Below are 12,533 nucleotides of genomic sequence, written 5' to 3'. Positions count from 1 at the left end.
AAAAAAATTAAAAAAAGTATATAAATCTATATCTATAGTTATTTTTTAATTAACATTATAATTTTTTTATATTAATCTTATACATTGATATTATACTGGTAATTAATAAAAAGTTAACATAAAACATAATAAAATTATATATGATAAATTTTAAAAACATAAAATAAAAGTATAAGATTTAAGTAACCTTTTTGCTTGCAGAAAGATGGGATTCCGATTGTTATGCCGGAGTTCGGGATTGACATGAATAAAAAAATAAGCAAAATCAGTAAGTGCGATAAATATAGTTGGATGTACAAAAATCAGAATAGTAAATCAATAAGTAGCTAATGAATAAACAACATACCTTAAAGATTTATGGTGGGATCTACAGAAATCAGACCAAAACAAATGTGATTTATGGTGGGATCTACAAAAATCAGACCAAAAGAAATCAAAGTATGGTGGGATAATGGAATAAACAACATACCTTCAAGATTTATGGTGGGATCTACATAAATCAGAGCAAAACAAATGTTAATATCAAACTCTGTTCTTGATTCAGAACATATAATAACAAAAATTTAGCTTCAAATTAGTGTATTTACCTTTGATGTTGACCTAATTTTTGTAAAATGGGAGAGAAGATAACCGAATTAAGAACAAAAGGAAGAGATAACATAGTAAATTGAGGTATGAATGAGATAAAAAAATGAATTAGGTTATAAATGATCCGAATTTGAATGGTAAGTTGTATTCGGAGCAAAAAACCTGACCCAACTCAATTCGGATGCCGCCTCGTTTTACTTGGAATCGTGAATGTAGATAGCAAAATGGGATTTCCCTCCTAAATCAGATTGCCACATCATCCTACATGGCCAAAGACAAATGCCACCTAGCCCAAATCCATCTCATTTATATATATATATATATATATATATATATATATATATATATATATATATATATATATATATATAGATGTGAATCTTGACTCTTGCGATACTTTATATATGAACGATGTGAACCTTGACTCTTGTATATGCTAGAAACTTGACACTTGTTATGCTTTGATACTCGATAAACGAGAAACTAGTTTTAACACAAATCCGATACACAAAGTTACTCTTGTGATTGGATACCTAGAGGAATAATAATGTTATAATGATTACTCACTATAATACACAACGCAACTCTTAACCTCGCTCGTGAAACGAACCAAAAGTCGGAAAACTAGCGAACGAGAATCGGCTGTCCGAACGGACATCCGATCGGATGACCATCCGATCGGATGGCCATTCGACCGGACACCATCCGATCAGCTGCCACACACACACACTTGCACTGACTTAATCCCATTCAAACGAGGTCATTCGACTAGCCCTGTCACCATCATCTATAAATAGGACACCTAACTCTTCATTCTCACCTTTTCCCTCTGCCATCCGACCACACGCACTCAAGTCACTCTCAACCACTTTAATCGCGATCCAAGGCCATCCCGTAAGTATTTCTCCTCAAAATCTTGTACAACCTTCATCTTTAATCACTTCTACATCATATTCTTCATCAGAATCACACGAACACTTCAACTTTTTCCCGAAAACCAACTGATTTGGACCTCTTGAGGTGGTTTCTACTCGGTTACTTATGCAAACTGATGTGGAGCACCATTTAACCAAGAATGGTTCCAGATCTAGCGGATTTTCACAACTTTTATACAAGATCTAAAGGATTATCGCACTTTTATACCAGATCTAACGGAATTTCACATGTTTCCGGTTCGGATCTGATAAACTTCACGTTTTGCAACTGATTTCCGAACTTTCTTTCAGTTTTTATACAAAACTTTGGTGAAATCACACTCAATCAGACCCTCGACTCGTTCCTTAATCGAGAGTCGGCTTGGAAACTGATTTCCACTGAAAAACGGACCGATTAACGGGTCAAACATGAAATTTCACTGAAAACAGCTCGTCTGTCCGACGGGGTGATACCCATCCGATCGAACGAGCTGAGTTTGGTATGTTTCCGTTGTTTGACACGTCGTCACACCGTCTCCGTTAACTCGAGGCTTAGAAAATTGCACGAAAACGCACCCACTGACCATCTGTTCGAATGGTCATCCAATCAGATGACCATCCGTCCAGATGATCTGATTATGATAACACTTGCTATTTGTTTTTACAGAACACTATGATCAAACACTTAAACAAGTTCACAGACACCTACACACTATTCGAATGGCCATCCATTCGAATGGTCATCCGGACAGATGACCATCCTCTCAGGTGGCCTGTCAGACACTTTAACTCAATTTTCGCACTATTCGACACCCTGTTCCCGACCGGGTCAGCACTTAGAGGACTTATGCTCTGTTCCCCGCACGCAGGCTGATCCGGCGCTCCCTTCGATCCAATCCTACTGTGTTTAGGATTCTAAGCACCCACTGTGAGCATACTCGATCCCTTTTTGTTTTAAACACTTTTGGGATGCAACATGTATTCTATATCAAGAAACTTGACACTTGAAACTTATTTGAAACATAATCTATCCTCATTAAACATGAAAACATGATACTTGTGATACTTGAGACTTTTATGTTATGTGAATGTTTGATTCTTATGTGTAGCTCGCCTTAACAATTATAGCGCTATAGGGGTAACGCACCGCTCTTTGAGTCTTGGGGAGTATTTATAAGTTTTTGATTCTTTTACCTCTTCTTCGATGCGTCGAAGTAGGAAAGGCACGTTAACGCGTTGGAGACTTGGGTTATCATATGAACCACGTTAACTAGCATGTTGAAACTTGTGATATGTTGTTCATGTTGGATATGAGTTTTATACGTTAAACTATTATGCTATGTATTCAAACTTGTATACTCGCCAACATTCTTGTTGATTGTATTTTAATACATGTTGCAGGTTGATAAGTTTGGATGCTGAAGAAATCAAGCTAGGGTGACTCTAGATACACACCTTAGATAAACAACATTTTTAATCGATGTTTAAATTGTTTAAGATGTGTTTGATACAATTTCGATCGTGTTTGGCTTGTAAGACAATTTAGCATTTAATTATGAAACTTGATTAATCTATATCGAAACAAGTAGTTATGAGTTCTCTTGAGCAATCTGATTTGCTTAGTGTCGTGCCCCGATGTTTCCGCCATCGGTTGGGGTGTGACAGTAGTAAAAGTGAGTAAAAAAGAATCAAAATAGTTGCATGTTTCTTTAGGGAATATTGGATTTCAATAATTACAACTATTCATCGTTGGCCGCCAACAGTCCCAACTAAAAAAAATAACCGCTGGCAGTCCCAACTATTAACATATTGGCTTCCAATGGACCCTGACTAACAGAACCCTAACGGCGTTGGTCTCTTGTGGTCAGAAAAGGGTTTTTGGTCGGAAAACTCAATTTTTTTTGTCCCAAACCTCTTTGTAAGCTTATTACTTACTTTAGGAACCTTTTTTATTAAAAGCCCCAATTATTAAGGTCTCCGTAAATTCTTTCATCGTCGGAAAACTTATTTTTGTCCGAAAAACTCAAGTTTTTAGCCGGAAAACTCAAAATCTTCGTCCCAAAACTTTTCGTAACCTTAGATATTAGAGGTTTGTCCCATGAAATTCAATGTTATTAATGACAACTTTTGAATTTGTCATGTATGTTCAATCAAAACTATCAAGAATTGATTAAAAATAATAAGTATTTATAAATAATAAATTATATCGTTTTCTTAACACGGGCCATAACCTATTACACTATATACCGAAATTTTAATGCACTTTATGGCTATGAATGTATAGTTTAATGTGAGATATTTACTACTCTAGACTTGTACCCAAAGATATTCATTTTGTGGCTACTTATAAAAACTAACAATTATATATATATATATATATTGATTTCGAGAGACGATGAATAGTAATTTTATTTTTATAATAATATATAGCTTTTTATTATTTTATTATTTAATATATTATAATAGTTTATTATTATACTAGCTTTTTACCCGCCGCGCGTTGCGGCGGCGCGGTACACAAAATGATAACATATAGACTATAATCGATCAAACTTGTTTCCGAACAAATTTTAGTCAAAACGTATGATAACTCAAGTTTATAGCGTCAAATCAAAATGTTCTAAATTTGGCCCAATATGTTTCAAATAAAATTTACATGAAAACGTAGTCCAACTCAAAACGAACATAGAAAACATTTTATAATTGACCTGACTCGTTTTCTAACAAAGATTGCGTTAAAGCGTAGACGAACTCGAATTTATACCGACATGTCATAACAATAAAAACGTAGAAATTAGTTTTAGGGTAAGTGATGTGTGTAAAATGCAACATATAAATTACATCAAATGAGGCATAAAACTAACCCTTTTTAAGTACTAATGTTGGAAAAAGAGTGTTTTTGTCTTCCTTTTGTATTTTCAGGATTAAATGAGCTCAAATTAACAAAAGAAGCAAAAAGACAGCTAAATCTAACATAAATACAAGAAAAGGAACATAAGTGGATTGCCCGACCCCTCGACAGCATCCTCCCAAGCAAAACAGAGAAGGCAGAAGACTGAACACGCCCCGTGCTAAGCGAGCACGGGGCCGTGCCCAAGAAGCAACAGATAAGACAAACCTATAGAAGTTTCTATTGCCCACCACGGGGCCGTGCCCAATGAACACGGGGGCGTGGCGAAAGTACTGCAAGCGCATTAATTGTAATTGCGAATTACAATTAATGAGGAGAGAGATTGTCAGACACGCACGGGGCCGTGCCCAACGGACACGGGGCCGTGCCCAGGCTTCTGTTCAGCCTATAAATAGGAGTGCTTGGTTTCATTGCAACTCATCCCTTGGCACACCACCTCTCTCACACTTCATCCACCATCCACCACCATCACAACACCATCATCCACCACCATCATCCATTGTCCATCATAGAGTGTGTGAGTCGTCTCGGGATCCAAGATTGATCGTAAGAGTTCTTGACAATCAAGGCCATGTTTGCCTAAGTCTCTTACATCACTTGGTGAAGACAAGTGTTTAGTATAATACTTTTTATTTTTAATCTTTTGCACTTTTTATTTGGTTTTGTATTAATGACTTTAATAACTAGTTGCTTATGTTGAAGGTGATTCTTCCTTATCGTTTGTCCGTGGTGTCTTGGCATTATTTTACTATCTATATGAAATAAAAGATTTTCACCATTCATATCTCCACAGTCTATATGGAGGTGTGTTGGCTACCTGGTCGGGGGTTAAGGGAACGGTTTGGTAAGGGTCTTGCCCTTGTTCAGCGTTTAGAGGTCCTGCAAGGGACCTGGGTCAAATTTAGTAGGATCTCCTTCAATACCCAAAGGTATTGGATGGCGGGGATCCAAACTCTTTGACCCCCTCATAAGTTAACTACTATTAATACTATAACCCGGCTATTTAGGACTGTATCCCTGCTGACTCAGACTACTTAGTCGAGGGTAACGTCACCTCCAAAAGAGGGGCCTACCATAATTTGCATTAATAACTTAATTCATTATCTTTCAATAATCCGACCCTTTAGGATTGTATCCTTGCTGACTCAAACTACTGGATTGAGGGTAACGTCGCCTTCAAAAGAGGGGCCTACTACAATAACTAAGATAATCTCTTAAACAAGTGCAAAAGTGCGAAAATAATCAAAGGTTATACTAATACACGAGTCGGATCCAAGTGATTCATCTTGTCTATCTGTTTTTATTTTTATTTTATTTTTCAGCATTTAGTTAGTTTTATTTTCTTAGTTTAAAAATCTTTTCTAACATTTTGATTTGGTTAGACGTTGTGGATAAACCGGTACTAAAAGCTCTTGTGTCCTTGGACGACCTCGGTATCTTACCAACACTATACTACGTCCACGATGGGTGCACTTGCCCATATGTGTGTTTAGTGTTAGTAAATATCGTGTTTTATAAATTTAAAACTTGGCTAAAAGTGTAAAAAGGGCTTAAAATATACATCTAAAATATAACACACTTCACGCACATCAAGTTTTTGGCGCCGTTGCCGGGGACACAAGGATTTTAAGAAAGCTTAAAATCAACGGCCTAATCAGTTTTTCAAAACCTTTTTAAAACGCGTGCACATTTTTCTGCATTTTTAGTTTAGTTTGCATTTACAGTAGCCTGAACACGGGGCCGTGCTCACTGAGCACGCCCCCGTGCTGCATATTTTTAGTTAGATACCCAGATACAGAGTCTGAACACGGGGCCGTGTTCACCGAACACGCCCCCGTGCTCGACGAGATCAGTAACTTTAATTAAAACGCCCAGATACAGATCCTGTACACGGGGCCGTGTCCACTGAACACGGGGCCGTGTCCAGCTTTCTGTTTCCATTTTTTATTTTGTTTTCTGGTCCCGAGACTCAGTTGTGGTCTGCTGAGTGATTCTTATGGATCAATACTCAGGAGGTTACAACTACACCTATGAGGAGGATGATTATATGAGGGACTATTGCACTAATTGTGGTAACCCGCACTCGGTACAATATTGTAACTTGTTTCAACCGTCCACTTCATACAACCATTATGAGGAGCCCAGGTACGAGCCATCAACTTCATACACATCTTATGAAGACCAAAGGTATGAACCTCCTTCCTCATACTCATATTTTGATGAACCAAGGTATGAGCCTTCATACTCATACTTTGAGGACTCAAGATATGAGCCACCACCTTCATACTCTTATTATGAGGAACCATGGCGTGAACAACCCACCTCATATGAGTACTATGAAGAACAAAGTTTCGACCCTTATCCATCATATACTTATCATGAAGAACAATGGTGTGAACCATCTACTTCATATGAGTACTATGAGGAGCCAAGGATCGAACAACCGGATTCAAGCTTTGAGGATCCCGATCCTTACTCTATCACCGACATAGCCGATAGGATAATAGAAAAACTCAAATTTATCGAAAGATGCATAAAAGAATCTCGCGCAAGGGAAGAGGAGTCCCGCGCGAGGGAAGAATTAAAAAAAGGAAGAAACGATAATTGAGGAATTAAAAATGGAAGAACAAATAAGTGAAAAACCGACTCATGAGCTAAACAACGAAAAAGGTGAGGTCGATAACGATAAAATTCAAGAAGAGTCTAATTTAGAAGAAATTAATCTCTTGTCACCTTCTTTTGAAAATCATTGTTTAGTTACCCCTCATGCTAAGTTTTTAAAAGAGCTAAACACTAATACTAAAATTGAAGAAATGGTAAGTGTTAAGTTAACTAATGATCAAACTTCGCTAATAAAAGAAGATCCTTTTGAAATTAACATTACACCGGTTCCATGTTTCTTTCAAAATTCATTTATTAGTAATGTCACCATTGATAAAGATCTTTACGTTAACATAATGCCTAATTACATTTTTGAAAAGTTAAGCATTAGTGATTTTGCTCCACTTCAAATACCCATTTTTCTTTCCAATCGGAAGGTAATAAAATCAATCGGTGTGGTTGAGGATGTCTTGGTTCAAACAAATCAGCTGGTTATTCCAACCGACTTTGTCATCCTCGATGACGCTCCTCTAATCTTGGGAAAACCTTTTGTAAAAACTCATGAAGCTTTGGAAAACGGAAATTTAACAATCTACCTCTTCAATTAGGGGCATTCAAAAGGAACATAGATCTTGAGCGTTCAATGAAATATCCTTTTGGCAATAATGACCCCCTAATTGAAGATGAAGATGAGCCACCCGATACAACTGAAGAAGATGACCACTTTGTTGAAGAAGAGGTCGCCATAGAACAAACCTTTAAGGTTCTTGATCTAAATGAGCAACAAAATAAGGTGTCTACTAAAGACCCACCCATTGAGCTCAAAGAACATCCTAAGGGTTTGGAATATGCTTTTCTAGACAAAGATGGTAATTTACCTGTAATTATTTCATCTAAATTAAGTAGCGTAGAAAAAGAAAAATTAGTTAATCTTCTTAAAAAACACAAAAATGCGATCGCTTGGAAGCTTGTAGATATTAAAGGAATAAATCCTTCCATGTGCACGCACAAAATTTTAATGAATGATGACTACAAAACAGTAATACAACCACAACGAAGAGTAAATCCCAATGTGCAAGAAGTGGTTAAAAATGAGGTCATCAAGCTACTTGACGCCGGACTAATCTATCCTATCTCTGATAGTCCATGGGTAAGTCCCGTCCAAGTAGTCCCAAAGAAAGGAGGTATGACGGTAATAACTAATGAAAAAAATGAATTAATACCGACAAGAACCGTTACAGGATGGAGAGTTTGTATAGACTATAGACGATTAAATGAAGCAACAAGGAAAGACCACTTTCCTTTGCCCTTCATTGATCAAATGTTAGAACGACTATCCGGTCATAAATTTTACTGTTTCTTGGATGGTTTTTCAGGTTACTTTCAAATTCCAATAGCACCTGAAGACCAAGAAAAGACAACTTTCACATGCCCCTACGGAACTTTCGCCTATCGACGCATGCCATTCGGTCTATGTAATGCACCCACAACATTCCAACGTTGTATGGTGGCCATTTTCCATGACATGATAGAAAAGACAATGGAAGTCTTCATGGACGACTTTTCTATCTTTGGAGATTCATATGACCAATGCCTCGATAACCTTGAATGAATACTATCCCGATGTGAGGAAACTAACCTCGCCCTTAACTGGGAAAAATGCCATTTCATGGTAACAGAGGGGATAGTACTCGGTCACAAAATCTCAAGCGAAGGAATGGAAGTTGATCGAGCAAAAATAGAAACTATTTCTCGATTACCTCCACCATCCTCCGTTAGAGCAATCAGAAGTTTCCTAGGGCATGCCGGATTTTATAGAAGGTTTATCAAGGACTTTTCAAAAATTTCAAGACCTCTAACAAAATTACTTGAAAAAGATGCACCCTTCATCTTTGACAAGGAATGCAATCAAGCATTTCTAACCCTCAAGGAAATGCTAGTCAATGCACCTATCATGATAGCCCCTGATTGGAAATTTCCTTTCGAAATCATGTGTGATGCAAGTGACTTTGCTGTTGGAGCAGTCTTGGGACAAAGAAAAGAAAAGCATTTCCACCCAATTTATTATGCTAGTAAAACACTTAACGATGCACAAGAAAATTACACAACTACTGAAAAAGAGTTACTAGCTGTGGTATTTGCTTTTGATAAATTCCGTTCTTACCTTGTTCTTTATAAAACTGTAGTCTATACAGATCATGCAGCTATCCGATACCTCTTCAAGAAACAAGACGCAAAACCCCGTTTGATCAGATGGATTCTACTCCTCCAAGAATTCGACATTGAAATCAAAGACAAAAGAGGAGCAGAAAGCACTGCTGCAGATCATCTTTCACGCCTAAAAGACCCAGCTTTGGAGGCAACCAGGGACGAACAGATCAATGAAAAATTTCCCACAGAGTCCTTGGAAATGGTGGAAAGCAGACAAGAACCATGGTATGCCGACTATGCTAATTACTTAGCTAGCGGTATAGTCACCAAAGGATGGCCACATCATCAAAGAAAGAAATTCTTTGCCGATGTAAAGCATTACTTTTGGGAAGACCCTTATCTTTTCAAAATGTGTGTCGACCAACTCATCCGAAGGTGTGTCCATGGTAGCGAAGCGCGAAGAATTCTCCGCCACTGTCATGAAGGTCCATACGGAGGACATCATGGTGCCGCTAGTACCGTACGAAAGGTATTTGATTCGGGATTTTATTGGCCAACCATTTACAAAGATGCACAAGATCTCGTAAAGACATGTGATGCTTGCCAAAGATCAGATGTCGAAGTTCACAAGATTTAACGCGAATGAGCTCGACGCTTGGGCAAGATACGAGTTAATTCAAACAAGGCCCGAGGAGTACCCCAGACAAGCGTGCACGGACCTGTTAACCTTAGTAAACCAGCTCGACCGATTCAACAACATCGTTACTGGACCACTAAGGGTTGCATTAACCACTCGGCTTCGGTCGGTGCATCAATGCACCATGGAGTTCTATAGTACTTTTACCTTCACTTCAAGGTGTGACCCGTTCGACAATGAAGGGGTTGCATTTCGATGTGGTGGAACGAGATACTCGATCTCTATGGCACAATTCGGGGCGATAGTGGGACTGTACGCGGAAGAAGAATCGGGGAATGAGGAAAATACCGGGGGGTTACGAGATTTGGATGAAAATGAACGTCAAGCCGCATGGACCCAAATCGGTGAATGAATCTACAACCCCAGCAGCACCAAGAGTACTAAGCTAAGGGATCCGCTTTATCGCTACATTCATAGGCTCCTCACTTACTCTCTTAGCCAACGACACGACAGTAGTGGCGTTGTGGGGTTGAAAGATTTGATAGTCCTTCACTGCATCCACAACCGAAGGGCCCTCGATGTTCCATATCTCCTGCTTCGAAACATGCATCTGAACCGTCTTGCTCATGCACCAACACCTATCTTCTTTGGAGGATGGGTGTACCGCCTCTTCAAGCATTTCACGCGCATCCCTAGGTCCTTTGAAAGGAGCCCATGGTCGGGACGAGTTGATTATCACATTTGCCGCGCCATGAACCTACTTTATGAGGCGGAAGATGGATCAGTGAGCTTTCAAAGGATGCAAGGCCACGCATGGAACCCACAGGAAGCCCTAGTTCTTCACGCTCCACCTCCTCACTACCAGTATCAACCCCATGGTGATCCGGGTCAATCTTCCTCACAAGGAGGCGGTTTTCCTAACCTTCAAAGTTTACATGATCTTTTGCAGGAAAACCTCATGTGCACCAGGAACACCTACAACCTTGCCAACAATACATACCACCGGGTCGGAGCTATCGAACGAAACATCAGCGATATACAAGACGACATCGGCAGCATCCGGGAGTATATGGCGGGTCATGGGGATGGAGGTGATGACAGCGATGAGGACATGGACTAGGGGGTTGAAGGAGCAGGAGCGGGTTGATGGCAAGCCCACAGGTTGAACAATTTGTGGCCTGCGTGCCAAGTGTTGAACAATTTACTTTCCTTAACTTCTTTTATTTTCTGCTTTATTTTTCTTTTACTCTATGGTTTGAACAATTAACTATGGTAATTTAGGATGTTGGTATTGCTTGGTGTGGTATTTAGTGATGAAACAGGTACAAACCAAGGCTTAGAGTGCTAAGAATTAGCACTCATGAAGCCAGGATGGGAAACCGGAGGAAGGAACCTATTTTTCAGGCTTACAGACAGTCCACACGGGGACGTGTCCAGCCGACACGCCCCCGTGCCCACCTCCCAGACCTGCTGTTTGTTTACTTTTCTGCAGATTTTTGCCAGACACGGGGCCGTGCCTAGCCAACACGCCCCCGTGTCCACCTTCTGTAAGTTTTCATTACTGGCAGTTGACCACGGGATCGTGTCCAACGGACACGGGGCCGTGTCCAGACCGCCAGTAACATAAATTTTTGCTTTTAACACTATGTTACACATTCAGTCAACCTAAAAATTAATTTTTGGGACACATTGAGGACAATGTGTAATTTAAGTGTGGGGGGGGGGATGCTAAAACCTTGAATTTTGCAAGTCCTAATAACAAGCCTTACACAAAACTCTATTGGAACCGCTAATCCCCCCAAATTTTTCAAAAAAATTTTCATTTTTTTACTTGTCTAAAGTTTAAGTTGGGAATTATAAGACTAACAAGATTATATTTTTACAAATTTACAACCGATAGCGTCGTGATAAAAAGAACCAACATAAGAAAATTACGAAACGGCATGTCAAGCTTAGTTAAAATTCGATTATATATACTTGATCACATAAAAAACCCATTCCCACAAAAAGTGAGTTTTGAGCCTTTATTGAGCATACAAATATACATCTTTACGCTAAATACTCATTTTTCGTTTCTTGTGTAAATAGCCGCTTGGTTCTTACGACTCTAGAACTTGCCACGACAATTCATTCCCGGTCCTTACCAACTTAAACCCAAGTAAGTATATGATGGAGGCATTAGGACTAACCCTTTTTCTTTCAACACCATTATTTTTACTTTTTTTTTTACCTACCCAAAAATCCCCCTAGTTAACCCCTTTAAGCCTAAACCTTTTTCATTTCTTACCCCAAAACCCTTTTTACCCACCAAAAAACCTTTTATTTTTACCCTTTATTTTAGTAACTAGCTCGGTTTTCGTGTGACAAAAAAAAGAATTTTACAATGAAGTTAGAAATAAACAAACAAAGTTCCTAAAACAAAAGCTTATTTGAAGAAATACTTCATTAAGAATAAAAAGTCACTAAAACAAAATGTTTTACGAAAACCGACGCTTTTTACGCTTTTCGCCCTTTTCTACTAACCACTAACCCAACTACCCACCTTTAGCCCAAGCCTTTACCCAAAAAGTCCTCTTGATATTTACAAAGGTAAAAAGTTAAAAAGGAGGAGGGTTGATTGCTTGGCAAGCCTATGGTAGGAATAAGTTCCATGCCGCTCTCGAGTGATTCACTAAAAAAGACACCTTCGGCCGAGTGTGAGTGATTTCTCCCGTGAGGTATGTGAACTTGT

Source organism: Helianthus annuus, chromosome 17 (genome assembly GCF_002127325.2).
Source record: "Helianthus annuus cultivar XRQ/B chromosome 17, HanXRQr2.0-SUNRISE, whole genome shotgun sequence".
Taxonomy (NCBI): domain Eukaryota; kingdom Viridiplantae; phylum Streptophyta; class Magnoliopsida; order Asterales; family Asteraceae; genus Helianthus; species Helianthus annuus.
The sequence above is the reverse complement of the archived record's forward strand: the minus strand, read 5'-3'. Positions refer to the sequence as shown.